The sequence below is a fragment of the Myotis myotis genome, unplaced genomic scaffold (genome assembly GCF_014108235.1).
Source record: "Myotis myotis isolate mMyoMyo1 unplaced genomic scaffold, mMyoMyo1.p scaffold_m19_p_5, whole genome shotgun sequence".
Lineage (NCBI taxonomy): Eukaryota > Metazoa > Chordata > Mammalia > Chiroptera > Vespertilionidae > Myotis > Myotis myotis.
This window is the reverse complement of record NW_023416357.1, coordinates 67,169,767-67,185,782: the sequence shown is the minus strand read 5'-3', so window position 1 is coordinate 67,185,782 and position 16,016 is coordinate 67,169,767. Positions and strand designations below refer to the sequence as shown.

The 16,016-nt window shown below is 38.3% G+C and overlaps 1 long non-coding RNA gene across 1 annotated transcript; it reads right to left on the bottom strand.

Moving 5' to 3' along the window:
* Positions 1–1,407: 1,407 nt before the first annotated feature.
* On the bottom strand, positions 1,408–14,617 carry LOC118655767. The gene is made up of 3 exons (XR_004967386.1): positions 14,240–14,617; positions 3,182–3,566; positions 1,408–2,472 (listed from the first exon to the last, which is right to left on the bottom strand). It is a non-coding gene; the product is annotated as an uncharacterized LOC118655767 (long non-coding RNA).
* Positions 14,618–16,016: the final 1,399 nt, after the last annotated feature.

Sequence of the window (16,016 nt, the reverse complement as noted above, 5' to 3'; positions counted from 1 at the left end):
TTTGTTAGTTGCTAGATTGTATTTCTTGTTTACAGACATATACTCTTTCATACTAAAATATAGTAAGTAGTAGTAGTAGTGCTATAATAACCCAAATGTCAATGCCTCTTTCCCTTGAGTATCAGTGTTTGTTTGTGCCATCTCTGTGCCCCCCACTGTTACCCAGACATGGAACTCAGAAGAATCTGTGTTCACAAATAAGCTAGTGAGCAATGCGGATTTTAGTGAAAGATCAGGACAGAGGAGATTTTTATCAGATGTAAATCACCCCCTACACACACACACACATGTGCACACACACGTGCACACTCACACACTCTCATTCACCTCTTTTTAAGCAAGGAGGAGCATCAGAGTCCATATTAGACACTTCCACCCTCTCAAGACCCTCCCCTGGCCCAGAACTGAGGCTTTTCTCTCTGTGGTCCACACCCTTCTCCCAGCAGTGCTCACTCTTCTCTAGTTCCTTCTGCTTCTTAGGAGGGATGCAGATTCCTTTCCTAATATTGTATGTTGTAGTGTAGAAACCATCTTTTATTACTAGACATGTCCTTAGCATCTCACACTTCCACATTAAGTGGTTTATCAAAGTATTCCTTTCAAATATGTATACCCCTATGTTCACTGCAGCATCATGTACAATAGCCAAGATTTGGAAGCCGCCCAAGTGTCCATCAGTGGGTAAGTGGATCAAAAAGCTGTGGTACATTTACACAATAGAATACTACTTGACCATAAAAAAGGAACTCGTACCTTTTGCAATAGCATGGGTGGACCTGAAGAGCATTATGCTAAGTGAAATAAGACAATCAGAGAAAGACAACTACCATGTGATTTCACTCATATGTGCAATCTAATGAACAAAATAAACTAACAAACAAAATAAAGACAGACTCATAGGTAGAGTAACAGGCGGACAGCTGTCAGAGGGGAGGGGGGTTTCAGCGCTGGGTGAAAAAAGCGAAGGGATTAAGCAAAAAACAAACTCATAGACACAGACAACAGTATGGTGGTTACCAGAGGGAAAGGCGGGGGGGGGCGGGGAGTAGATAAGGGTACAGGGGAATAAGTAGTGATGTAAAGAGACTTTATTTTGGGTATATACACACAATGCAATATACCAATGACATATGATAGAATTGTACACCTGAAACCTATATAATTTTATTAACCAATGTCACCCCAATAAATTCAATAAAAAAGAAATTCTTCTTACAGGAAATTCTGGGGGAATAAGATTTCCATTTCATTATAGAAACAGACCTCATTGAGACAGAATTCTGAAAAGAAGGACCATTTATAGACTATTGACTATAGTCTGATGTAATCCACCCCAGTTCAGACAGCTTATATTTAACACTGCTTGAAGGGGTTCACTACCATGGGAATTTATAAAAATTACTAAGTGAGTCTTGAAAATGACTGAATCCATACTCTATGGCAAGAACCATAGAAAATTCATTGTAAATTTAATATAGCACCCTAACTATACATAAATAATATATAGTGATTCCTATTATGTGTCCTAGCTTCCCCGTTATTATGAAACCAGATATAACCTTTAACCAAACAGCCTTGGTTCTCTCTGGCTGCTTCTGTATGCCCATATTACTCTTGTTCCTTGTTTTGATTCATAGTTAGATAGTAGAAATTCAAACCATATCACACTCAAACACAGTTTCTCCATTTGTGCCCACTAATGGCTTTAATCTAGACAAGACATCTAAATTACAAGCAAAGGTGTAAATGAAACCCTATTTGATCATTGCTTCCCCCTAATTCCCCATACCCCAGAGTCATCTCGGGTTGCCATACTATAATACAATCCAGGCCCAGCCTCCACCGTGGCTTTTCAGAGTCCAGGTACATCAAGATCAATCTCTGTTGGACCTATTGGCTAAAAATGTTTCCAATGAATCCGAAAAGGTAATTGTAGCATCAGAAGGGTAAAACTAGATCAGGTTGGCAGTGGATGGATGGTTTAAATTCCTGTGAAATTTAACTGTGGAGTGGCTCCTTATATAAGCAAAATGCAGGTTCAAGCTCTTGAAAGTCTGCCTGCAAATGAATTAAGCCTTGATTGGAATGGCATCATGCATTGTAATACTTTCCATTAAGTAAATGGCTTCTAGTTGTTGGATAAAATATTCAAGATTATCACTGAGATTTGCATTTCTCTGGCTCACAGCACTTGTGGTTCTGGGTGATGCCTGGGATAGCAACAACAGACTTTGCAGGCAAGTCCAGGGAAGCATATTAAAATAAGAATGGCTGATGTCCAGGAAGGGATGAACTTTTACTTCAAACTTGGATTTAGGTCATTGAAAATACATTGGGAGAAATGTAGGCAACCAGATAACCAGAATTTAATATACTTCACCGGACAGGTTTTGTTTTGAGGTTGAAAATTCAGTTTGCGCATTCTTATTGTGAGAATTACTCAAAATTTATCCATTTCTTCAAGCATTGCCCCTATAATATATTACAGAGAGCTGTTGTTAGCAGAATTTGAGTCTCTTATTCCACACCCCCCCAACTTATTTATCTCAAAGTGAGGTATACAGATATGCCAAATCCTCTATGCAGTGAACAGTCCTCAACTTCTGTTTTCCTTTCTTAATGAGCTAAGGAGGTACGCTGAAATTAAGGAAGTGAATATTTGTAAAATGGCAGCTCAGAGCAACAGCTGCAGACTCGAGTGAGTTTCAGCTACCTTTAGATTCTCAGAAAGAAATAGATAGAGACCCTTAGCCGGCTTGGCTCAGTGGATGGAGCGTCAGCCTGCGGACTGAAGGGTCCCAGGTTCGATTCTGGCCAAGGGCACATGTCTGGGTTATGGGCTCGATACAGGGTGTGCAGGAGGCAGCCGATCAATGATTCTCGCTTATCATTGATGTTTCTATCTCTCTCTCTCCTTCTCCCTTCCTCTCTGAAATCAATAAAGAAATACTTTTTTTTTTTAAAAAAAGAAATAGATAGAGGTCATATTATTGGTGCTAGTGTTTTCATTCCTTCTGTATTTTTCAAACAGCCTAAAATAAGCATTTATTGTTTTTATAATGGAGGAGAAAAAAAGTTTTAAAAAATCTTAGTTGTAACCAGTATATAGTATATATTCCATATATAGGCGTAGGGATACTAGAACGATACTTACCAAAAGGAAGTTGAAAGCAGTACTTACCTTGGAGTAATTGGGGTAACTGGTAATTTTAGTTTCTTTTACATATTTGTTCTTGAAAATTTCTGCAATACACATTACCTGCAAAATAAGTGAAAATTTTTCTACAATGAGCATTACTTACATAATGAAAATTAAGTTTATATATTTTTAAAAGTCATACCTATAGCCAAAAGTAAATATTTGTACTGCAAATTCGTTCTTGTTCCTCATCAACATTGCAGGGTTAGCAAGTATACACCCCGTCTATGCTTGGGACTGGGTGCAGTGAGGTTCGGAGGCTGCCTCAGGAAAGGCTGTGAGGTCCTGTGAAACCAGAGGTCCTGCTGCTCTCCCCTCGGCTTGTTTCTTCCCCTGCAGCACTCCCGAGGCCACGCCAGGCCTGCGTCTGGAATAACAGCAACAGTAGTAGTAATAGTAATGACACACTCATGCCATTCCTCATACTTTTAAGCCTTTCCTGATCATGCTTATCTGAGCCTCTAAAGGACTGAAGAGTAGATAGCAAGCCTGGCATAAGTATTCCTTTCCCATACTGCAGCCCCACGGAGGTTTTTAAAACAGAGGGCATCACATTAGTCTTCTGCTAAAGACTCATGAAAGGATTCCCAGTGTGTTGAGAATAATTTAAACTCTCTACAAGAGGCCCTGCCTGGTATGGCTAAGACCACCTCTGTGACCCGCATCTTTCCCCCTTTCCTGTCGGAAAGCTCTGGCAACACTGCTCCCATCTACTGACAGGACCTTCACTTGGTGCCCTTGTTCTGGAGTGCTCTTCATCTTGCCACCAAAGAACCACCTTCTGCTCAGGGCCGACTCCATTTTATCTGTCTCAACTTAAATGTCTTCTTTTCTCTTTTAAATATGTTTTTATTGATTTTTCAGAAAAGAGGGGAAGGAGGAGGGGAAGGAGATAGAAACATCACTGAGAAAGAAACATCAATCAGATGTCTCCTGCATGGCCCCTGCTGGCGATCAAACCCACAACCCAGGCATGTGCCCAGACCAGGAATGGAACCAGAGACCTCTTGGTTCATGGGTCGATGCTGCTAAACCACTGAGCCACACCGGCTGGGCAAATGTCTTCTTCTTAAAGAAGGCTTTCCTGACCACCCTTGTTAAATAGGTGTGTTCTTACCTCTCACCCACTTCTTTCTGTAGTAGTTGTTCATGGTTGCGTAACAAGTCACCCCAAACCTTTGTGGCTTAAAACAACCAACATTTATTGTTTCGCACAGTGTCTGTGGATCAATAACCCAAGAATGGCCAGGCTGGGTGGTCTGGCTCATGTCTCTCATTAGATGACCGTCAAGGCCTCAGCCAGGGCTGCAGTCACCTGAAGGCTTGGGGTTGGAGAATTTGTTTCCAGAGGGGCTCACTCACACACCTGGCAAAGTAGTGCTGGATGTTTCTATTTCCAATGATTATTTACTTGTTTATTACTTGACTCTCCCCATTCATTCATTCTCTGTCCTCTGCACCCAGCCCAGTGCCTAACACATTGTTGATACTCAATAAATATTTATTGAATGACTAGGAAATCCCTATATTTTAACTCAGCTGGTTGTTTAAAACAGGAGATATAAATAGAGATAAAATGAACACTGTTGGTTAATGTTGACTTCGTCCAAAAAACTGCAATGGAATAATTGGTTGGGTGTTGGAGGAGTTTATTTCTTCTTTGGTTACTGAAACACTTTTAATTATTTCAGTTGGGAAGCTTGTAATGTACAATTTAATTTTTTCATAATTGATTTTCTTCTTTTTTGAGTGAAACTGTTCATAATATTTATCTTGTGTATATTTTTCTATGGGATCATTTTATGTCAACATATTCATGAAAAGAAGTTATAATTAAGAAATAATAAAAATAAATACTTACTACCGCCATATTAGATAATCAGTAGGTAGGAATGACAAAGAAAACTACTATGGTTACATGTTTACTTACAAGTTTTCCCCCACTAGATGGTAAAGTCTGGGAAGCTACAAATGTATGCCCTATATATCCTTGCACTCAAGTTGGTCCATGAATCAGTAGCATCCACTTTATCTGGGATTTTATTAGAAATGCAAATCCTGGACATCACCCCAAACCTAGTGAATCAAAATCTGCATTTTAACAAGTCCTCGATTCAGTTGCACATTAATGTTTGAGAAACACTGCTCTTTAGTACAGAACCTGGGCTTTGCATTTAAAGAAGTCTTTTGTACTTCAGAAAACTGGAACATTTGCTTTTCTGGAGTCAAGTTCAGGAATAAAAGGGCCCATCTTATAACTGAGGTGCTTCTAATTGAGGAGATACTTTTGAAACCGGAAAAGTTGGCGTTCGTGCTACCTGTCACTATCAGAACCTGTAAGTAAAGGCAAGGATTGAATCTTTATGAGCACTTTATTCAGATGGCCAGCGATCTGAGAAGATGGGCAGGTTATGTACCCTAAAAATACTGTCTTACATCTCATTTCAAGCCAACCCTTTTAAAAATATATTTTTATTGATTTCAGAGAGGTAGGGGGAGAGAGATAGAAACATCAATGATGAGAGAGAATCATTGATCAGCTACCCCCTGCACGCCCCTACTTGGGATCGAGCCCGCAACCTGGGCATGTGCCCTTGACCAGAATCGAACCCAGGACTCTTCAGCCCACAGCCAAACCAGCTAGGGCTCAAGCTAACCCTTTTTGTAAGGAGAAGAAAAGTGTAGGTAAAGGGTTTGGAATTCAGGGGAAAAGGTTAATCATATAAAAGCTGCAGTCCGGTGATTTTTCAAGCATCCCTTTGTCAGCTGACCGGTGATGCTTTATCTGCATCCTGGGCAGCAGACATTCTCTCCCTGCAGGACAATGGCTCAGATACCATCTTGGTCCCTTGCAGTCATCCTGGGACAGAAATGTGGAATTGCTTTCAGGGCTCCTGAAGTCAGAGCATGTCCAGTTATATACTCCAGTCCCTGGAACAATAGCTTTCTACATGCATTAATTACCAAGCCTATTAATGATACAACCAAAGCTAAAATTTTAACTTCTCCAGCTCCCCATCATTTTTATGCGGCACCACATGAGTTCCCTAATGTGGCCTCTGCCCTGCCTGGTATAGCTCCTCTCACAGCCAGGAGGCCGAGCTCTGATTTAGGTTTTATCTCAAATTAGTAAACAGTTTGAAGAACTGGTTGCTTCTAGTTCCAAAAACCAAGTTTTGAAAATTGAGATTATTAAAATTATGTGTCCCTGAGGATAATACTTTCCCCTATTTAAAAAACAAAACAAAACATTTTAGTATGTGTTTTATTTTACAAAGAAACTTTGGTTTTTTTTAAAACTCAGCTATGGGAAGGTTATTTTAGTCTTGTTTCTAGACTTTAGATTAAAAAGAGAAATTCTAGCCCTGGCCTGTGTGGTTCGGTTGGTTAAAGGTTGTCCTTCATATTGATGTTTCTCTCTCTCTCTCTCTCCCTCTCCCTTCCTCTTTCTGAAGTCAATGGAAACATATTTTTAAAAAATAGAAATTCTATACTTTCGTATTTCAATAGAAATGGGAATTTCTTATCATTCTTTTTTATTGATTTGAGAGAGAGAGGGAAGGAGGGGAGATAGACAGAGACATGGATTTGTTGTTCCACTTATTTGTGCATTCATTGGTTGGGTCCTGTATATGCCCTGACCAGGGGATGATGCTCTATCCAACTGAGATACCTGGTCAGGGTAGAATTGCTTATCACTCTTGTTACTGTTTTCTTTTCTTTATATTTAGCAGTTTCAGTTGTTCTGAGGATATTTCACAAAAACAGAGCAAAATGACTACTAAAACATGAGGGTGTGATGGAATATCATTTCACACCTGTGTTTTTTCTTTTTAACAAAAATTTAGCTTTAGAAAATTAGAGCAGTTGAATTTCCTAAAGCCATTTATATCATTGTGCCAACTAGGGCAGGGTAAGATATTATATTTAAATATTTGAGACAGTATCAGTAGTGCTAAGTTGACACCCCTTAGAGAGAAGTGAAATGATTGACATGTAAGTCACGTCTCTCTTCACATTTCTAAAATCTGGTCCAATTTTCTTATATTTAAGAGCAAAATTTCACCTATGTACTAATTTACTGACTATGGTTTTCATTCAGCAGTATCCATGTGCCAGTCACTGGGCCCCGCCTTTGATTGAAAAGAGGAAGGGGTAACATGGGAGGGAATCACCTTTTATGAAGTAATAGTTTAGTCAGAAAACTCTGTTAATTATTCAACTAGTTGCTGGCTCCTGACATTTTTAAGATGTAAGCAGTATGCTTTCCTGATTCTAAAATAAACATGCATTTGTCCAGAAATATATTTGGAACAAATAGAGGGCTTGTAGGTTATCAGTCTTCTTTACTAGTTAATACTCTCTTCCTCCCAAGGTGACATTTAACTTGTTGTTGTATTTTTATTTTTTGCAATGACTCTAGAAAATTTCCTTAGTCTTGTGTCATGTACAATTTTATCACCATTGGAAAATCTATTTCCTGACATGATTCTGAATTTGTGTTTCTTTTTCAGTATAGTCCTCACTTAGGATCTGTTGCCATTTCTGCTACTAAATTTGGTGGGGTGTTTTTTGGGTTTTTTTTGAGACAAACAGCTTGTGTGTGTGTGTGTGTGTGTGTGTGTGTGTGTGTTACTACATAGTAGATTTGAATTTACACATATAAATGTGGGTTTTTCTGGGAAGACATACTTCATGCATATAAAAATACCAAAAGTCAAAATATTATTTGTATTTTTGCAGAAGTTTATATACATTATTAAATATGCTAGTAAGTCAAGTTATTGAAGATTAGGAAACAAAATACTTTTGAAATAAAGATGCACAAATATCTTTCAGCTATTATGCTTGACACATGGAGTTGGTGGGTTGTTTCTTTAGTATTTTATGGTAATGATCTTGGTACTCTAATGGCCATGCTGTCATCCTGTACTTTTTAGAGAAATAAGGAGACTTTCAGGACAAAATGATGCTGAGACATGACCACTTTGTGTTAGGTTTACACAGGAGTGGGCAAGGCATTAGGAACTTCTAGCCTGTCTCCTCCAAGAAGTTTTGTAAGAGGGAGGAGCCCGGCGATGCTTGCATTGCGACCTCCTACAGTGGTTCATCAGGAAGCATGGCAACTACTCAGCACTAGTTCCTAGAGCCAGCATACTTGAAAGCTGCTGAACATCAGGATTTTTAAAGAAGTTAGCCCTCTGTTCAATTTCAGTTCGGTTCCAGATTTGTTACATATACATGTAATTGAATCATGGATGGAAAGAGAGACCTAATTTCTTTCAAGTTGAATTTTTATTTGAAGAAAAGGTCAAATCTAATCAATTTTCTTTCATCTTCCGTTCCTCCAGTTCACAGAAACATGCTCAACCCGTGGCACATACTTTCCCAAAGCCTGGCCAGCACGCTCCAGGTGGCCGGCACGGTGATTCCAGGTGGTACACCCACCTGTACCACGTGCAGTCATCAAATAAGTCTGTGTCACAGGGCAAGAGTAGAATTCCCGTTTCAGTTCTCTTTCAGTTCTTCTGCTTATATCAAGAAAAGAGCCTCATTTTGGTGCACTGAGGTCTTGAATACCTCCTTAATCTTCTCAAGCCTTTCGTATAAGGAAAAGGCAGTCCCCAGGTTCAAAGCTCTGGGTAAGCTTTAGCTAGAATATATTTTTACAGTTGCCTTCTACTAATACTAAATTATTTTCCATTAATAATAGTATTGTAAATTGTTCATTTAAAATAAATATTTTAAAGTATAAATCTATTAATTAGAGAAAATATTAAGTGGAATATAATACAGGTGGTACATGGTCTAGCAAAAGTTAGGAAGGTGATACATGAAAGACAGCTTGGCGGGTACTGAGTGTAGAAAAAGAGCAGCCTTTGGAATCAGAAGGGTTAGACCTCAAACTCACATACCTGTTTGGGCATGTACTGACTTTGTGACTTTGGGGAAATTATTTCATCTCTGAGCTTTCTTCATCTCAAAAATGGCAGTAACAGTGACAGTAACAGCGATACCATATATGTAAAGTATGTAGTACAGTGCTTTAAACAATAAATGTAAAGTCAGCCCTTCACATCCACAGATTCAATCAACCACAGGTGGAAAATATTCCGGGGGGAAATATTACACTGTTGCTGACGTGTACTGTGTAGTTAGGCCTACCATGGTTGTGTCTGAACTGAACATGTACAGAATATTTTTCTTGCCATTATTCCCTAAACAATATAGTATAACAACTATTTGCATAGCATTTACATTGTATTAGGTGTTCTAGGTAATCTAGAGATGATTTAAAGTATAAGGGAGGATTGCATAGGTTGTATGCAAATACCGCACCACTTTATGTAAGGGACTTGAGCATCCTTCAATTTTGGTATCCATAGGATCTTGGAACCAATCCCACTCAGTTACTGAGGGGTAACTATGCTCAAAATGAAACTCCTTTCCAGCTAACTAAACTCTTTAAGACTTCATCACATAATTTCCTTAGCAAATCCATCTTGAGCCATCTCCCTACAGTGTGGTATCAATAATTGGAAATTATCTGGCCGCCACCTCTTTATAATTGGTTTGCCTCCCATTTGTCCTTCGTATATGATGTGTAAAGCACTGAAATCTCCCGATGCATCTTGTGATATCTAAGCTAGATAAAATCTTAAGTCTGTAATGCTGTGACTATGAGAGCTGAAATTATATTCTGATCATATTTTTCCTTTTGATATTCACAAAATTGATCCAGAACTTCTGGGCCATCTGGGCGTTGTGAGGTAGCCAACTTACTCCTGTACCTTTCCCCATTTGCATCTTCACCAGCCCATCCACCCTGGCATTGCTGAGGACATGTGGATTGCATTTACAATTTACATGGCCATGTGCTACCACCCCATTTTTTAATTCTATTTGTGGAATGAAAGTTTTATGGAAAACATTTTGCTACAGGGTTGTGAACACACTTAGAAAGATCCACGTCGCACATCATGACAGCTCTTTCCCTATCATCGCCACATGCGCTCGCCTCCTTATTTGAAGCGCCTTCTTTAGCATCTGGCCATACACATCCCTGTTTGCTATTATCACTCACGAAGACAACTGCTGCTGCACCTGTATATATTCGTATGGTGGCACATTTGATTAAATAGACATGCCCATTAGAATGTCAGATGTTCCAATAAATCTCCCAGTGCCCATTTTAATATAATGCAATAAACTCACTTTTCCAACAAACCCAGAAATTGCAAGGCAAGCCTCCTGTGGACCCAAGAGTCTGTTAATTCCACATATGGCCAATTCCCTGAAGGGAGATGTTTGAATACAGTTTTTTTTAAGTGGGTTAGCTAACAGAAAATTTAATTCATATGATAAATCGTGCCAGGCAGCTGAGTTCCAGCATTCATTTCATCATTATCTTGAATTGTTGGTTTAATCAAGTTTCTTCACTTAATCTGAATGTGTTCAAAACTCAGCATCCTACTTTAAGGAAAACCCTCACTTTTTATTTCTTTGTATAGTTCCCAGTTTTGTAAAATCTGATGAAGACAGCCAGTGAAGTGAATCTAATTTGGGTGGTTAAATACTGAGCAGGAATCAGGAAACCTCACAGAGTTTCTTTCATTAAAATAGCTTTATCAGAAAAGACATTTTCACCATACTTTTGCATCTAAAGCAGTGTTATTTCCATTTTGCTTTGCTTAAATTAAAAAGGAATGCCATTAAAGTAAAAACTTGGTTACATATATATGATCAAGCAAGTAGGTTGGGCTGAATGCTATGTTATTTGACAGATTCTACTTGTCTACCATGAGGTAGAAGAGCAACTCATTTTACCCCTTTTGATACAAAGCCAGAACAAATAATGGAGTGTATTTGTTCAGAGTTGAGCATCAGGTGCAATAGAATTATGCACTGTGTTTATGTGACCCTGCCTTTTATATCCCTGTAGTTGCTCATTCATTCATTTTTCAGATGTAAATTAAAAGTGGCGATTGCAGATTAGATGTGCCAGGGCTCATGTAGGCTATGTGAAATATAGTTTCTCTCATTCTTGGAACTTATTGGATCATGACAGAAATATAAGTGAGCTCTAGAAGAATATTCAACTCTTAGGAGAGTTCATTTACAACAAGAATAGGTAGTTGCCTTTGCTAGCAATGAAGCCTATAAATTTTTTTTTCCCTTTGTTCTTGTCATTTGTTATTATTAATTCAGTTAGCAACACTGTAAAGGATTTTAAGTAATATTCTCAAGTTATCTTTATAGTCTTTCAGTTGTGAATATGACTAACATAAGTGGATTCTCCTACTTATTAGAAGAAGCATCTCTTGAGAGTCTACTTTGTGTCCAGTACTGCCTGGGCTCTTTACAACGAGAAATAATTTAATCACCCCAATCTGCTGTCGTTTTTTTAAAAAGGTCATATAAAGAACATTTGACCTCTCTGAATGCTATTAAGATTATTTACATAACAATTCAACCTTGACTTTTCTAAACCAGCTTTGTGACACAGAACTTAGTATTAAGTTGAACTATTTAACATTAATGCTATTTACTATTTATGTTCCATGAAATGTCAACTTCATAAGGCTTATCCTAATACCTATAAGTTGTCAAGCACCCACCAGATAAATAACTGAATTCAGCATACGAAGAATATGCTTAATACTCCTAAGCATCTCTTAATACACTCTGTACAGCTTAAGATTTGCTTTTATTTCCCATGTGATACATTTCCCTCTGTGTCATTGGTGCCAGTAATGGAAGGTGTTTGAAAAATAATTTCAAATGAAAAGGATTAAACATGATCAATGTGAAAAAGGGGGCAAAACCTTAATATTTTGGATATGAGAGAAAAATTAGGGTAGTTTTTATTAGTTTGGACAACAGTCTGTGCAAGCTTTTGCATGTGTGATAACTTGCAGATAACAGGCTCTGAAGGACCAACAAGAGGCTGATAGTGCTTTTAAATAGCCATGTTCCTCATAACTGGGAAAATAAGCCAAAATTTGGAGCCTGATTGGTTCTAGAACATGAAATTCTAAAACAATCAATGAGTGTGAAATACAATTAAGGAAAGGGAAGGGAAGGGGAGGGGAGGGGAGGGGAGGGGAGGGGAGGGAAGGGAAGGGAAGGGAAGAGGGATTGGCATTGTTGAGAATGTGGAACGTTAGTGGGCTTCATATTTAGAGAGTGGTAATGGAGTTGAGGGGTGCTATTTCAAAAGCTGTAAGAAATTCTATAAGAGTATGATGATAGCTTAATTGAACCATGTAATTGGGTATCTTTAATAAAGAAATTCATTCCTTGATTCTGTCTTCACTTAAGAAATAAGACTTTGCCCTAGCCTGGTAGCTCAGTTGGTTAGCGCATTGTCCCAATGACCAAGGTTGTGAATTCAATCCCCGATCAGGGCAACATACAAGAATTAACCAATGAATGCATAAATAAGTAGAATAACAAATATATATATCTCTCTCTCCCTCTCCCTCTCCCTCTCCCTCTTTCTCTAAAATCAAATTTTTTAAAAAAGGAGAAGAAGGAGAAATAAGACCTCTTTTCTCCAGGGGTGATATCATCTACAAATAGAGATAGATTTACTTCTTCCTTGATGATTGCATAAGTCTGTGAAGGTACTAAAAACTGAATTGTACACTGGTACTTGGTGGACTCAAAGCCTAGGTTGATGGCTTTCCCCAGCCTGTGCCTCAGACCTTCTGTCTTCTCCTGTCAGCTTGGTACAATGTCAGGTGAACTGCCTCCTTTGTCATTGGGTTTATGAGGCATTATAGTATATTAATTATTTCTCTGCTCCTTTTGGTCAGCTGTTGCAACATTTTCTAGCTAAAGACAGCAGTGGAATGGTGCTGTTTTAGCCCCCCAAGGAGCTCCAGAAATAGCAGTGGCAGGCATTTGGAATTCATTTAATTGAAACATGTTTTTCAAATTTTACTATATCTATTTTCATGCATCTATTTAATGTATATTTTTCTTTTTCCTTTCTAGGAGATTGACTATACACAAGTACTCCTGGGAGGATCTAATACTTATTTTTTAAAACTCCCTTAGATTTCCAAATCCTTAATCTCCACTGATTACTTTTCATTTCCAAAGATAATTTGATATAGTTTAAAGAAATTTGGAGAACAAATGAGTAAAGATTTTTCAAAGAGACTCTGAATATTTAAGACAAGACAACACAGATACTAAGTTTCAGGCTCCAAAATATCTTATCAGACCACCAAGAGGTTTTTGAAGCATCATGTGATGCTTGCATAAGTTAGTGAATCTCAACTAGGAATTCCCCACTGATAATGTCAGGGGCATTGACGCCAAATGATTTTATGTTATTAGAATGACTAGGCTGTGTGTGAGGCAGTTCATGAATGTGATTAATGAGACAAACACCACAGGGGTGCTTTCTTAATGCTTGAGTCATATTTGCAGTTGGAGAAGGCTAGATTTTTGTTTGTTCTATGTGTGAGATTTAATCTGGAAATAGTTTTCAAACATTTTCTTTCTTAGCAAATTTTAAACACAGACTAACCAAATTATCTTCTGTATTCCATCTATTTTACAGCACTAAGTCATTGGATCTAAAAGCAATGTATCCAGTTTCATAAACAATAAGGTAAAGTCCCAGAATAATGGAACGGACTTCAGTTATCAGTTTAGGGGGGATCCACTATGCTAACAACTAGAGTCTCTAGTCCCAGCTAAGGGACTCCAAGATAACTTGACTGAAAGGGCTCAGAAACGAGAAAAGCTCAGAAATAGACATTGGACTTTGGTTTAAGATCTCATCGGATAGTTCAGCAGTAGTGAGGTTCGGGGCAACATGCTTCTCTAAAGTAATCTCCATGTTCTCTCTCAGTTTTTTCACTCTCGAGCTACTATTTAATCTACACTAATCTATCCATCACCATCATTTAATGAACTTGCTCCTCTCAAGGTCATCTCCATAACTGAAGGACATTACTTTGTTGCCAACTTTTCAAACTCTCAGCAGCATTCCACATAGATGGCTAGTGTCCTTGAAATACTCACCTCTTGGCATCTGTGATGTCATATCTTCATTTTTTCTCTTCCTCAGTGAATACTGCTGCTACTGCTGCTCGTCCTTCTCCTCTTCCTCCTCCTTCTCCTTCTCTTCCTCCTCTTCCTTCTTTGTTAATCCTCACATGAGGATGTTTTTCCCTTTGCTTTGAAGAGAGGGGAAGAGGGGAGAGTGATAGAGAAACATCAATGTGAGAGAGACAGATGGACTGGTTGCTTCCCACATGAACCCCAACTGGGGGTGGAAAGAAAACCCGCAACCCATGTATGTGCCCCTGATGGTGAATTGAACCCGTGACTGTTCTGTGTGCAGGCCAACACTCTAACCACAGGACAGTGAATGCTTTTCCTTGACCTCCCTTGCTGATTCTTTTCCTCTCCCCAACCTGGAAATATCTGACCCTCTCAGTGGTAAGTCTTGGTACTGCTTCTTTTTTTGAACTCACTCTCTCCCTAGGTGGCCTCATGTGTGCTTGTGGCTTTCAACATCAACTATAACCTGTATGCTGAGGACTTCCAAATCTATATGTCTAGCCTGACTCTCCCCTGAATCCAGAACTCATTTATCCAGCTGCTATTGACATCCTCTTAGATATCAAATAGGAACCTCCAATTTAATGCGTCTGAAATGGAACTCTTGATTCTCCCAAACCCAGTCCTTCCCCACAGCCAGTTGTTCAACCCCCAAACTGGTAGTCATTCTGATTCCTCTCTTAGTCTTATTACCTGCATCCAATCATTCACCAAGTCCTGGTCACTTTTATCTAAATATGTTTCAAGTTCATCCATTTCTCATCATTAATTTATTTCACTGAGTTTCAGGCCATAGGCATTCTCTTACCAGATAACTGCTATAACCATTAACAGGATTCCCTGCTTTACTTGTATGGCACTACCACCCACTCTTTACATAAAAGCAAAATTATTCTATTTTGTTATTTCTTATTATGAAGATCTTCAAATATATACAAATGGACAGAGTAGCATGAATTCCCATATATCTGTCACCCAACTTTAATAGTTATCAATTCATTGAGAACCACATCTATTTTCTTGCCTCCTCTAGTATTTTGACACAAATTCCATATATTATATCATTTTAGTCCTAAATATTTCAACATATGATCTATAAAAGGTAAAGACTCTTTTAAAGTATAACTACAAGGCCATTAACACATCTTAAAAATTAGTAAGTTTCAATATCATCAGACATCCAAAACGTATATTTCTGAATATCTCTTAAATATCATGATTTTTTTATAGTCACGTTGTTTGAATTAAGGTCCTAATAAGGACCACATATTGATTGATATGTCTGTAGGATTCCTCTTCCATTAATATCTCACTGTTCACTTGCTTTTCCCCCTCCTTGCAATTGATTTGTTGAAGAAACCAGACTGCTTGTCCTGTAAAGTTATAGTCTGGGTTTTGCTGATTGCATCTCTGTAATGTTACGTGTTCTTTCATGTTAACAACTGCTAGGATGGCTTCATAGGTGGTATTGTATTCTTCTATCAGAAGTCATATGTTTGGTTGTATGTCTTTTTTTATAATATTAGTATCCATTGTGCTTTATATCTAAATCCATTAATTCATTAGCAGTTGCATAATAGGGATCTTCTATCCATCTTCATTTATTCACAAGAATACTTCTATAAAGAAGGGACTTCCTTTTGTCTACTTTTTACATTTCCTAGTGGTAAAGTTTGTATAGGAATAGATTTGCCTTTTAAAAACATAAACTGGATTGTGTCTCTATCTTGCTTGT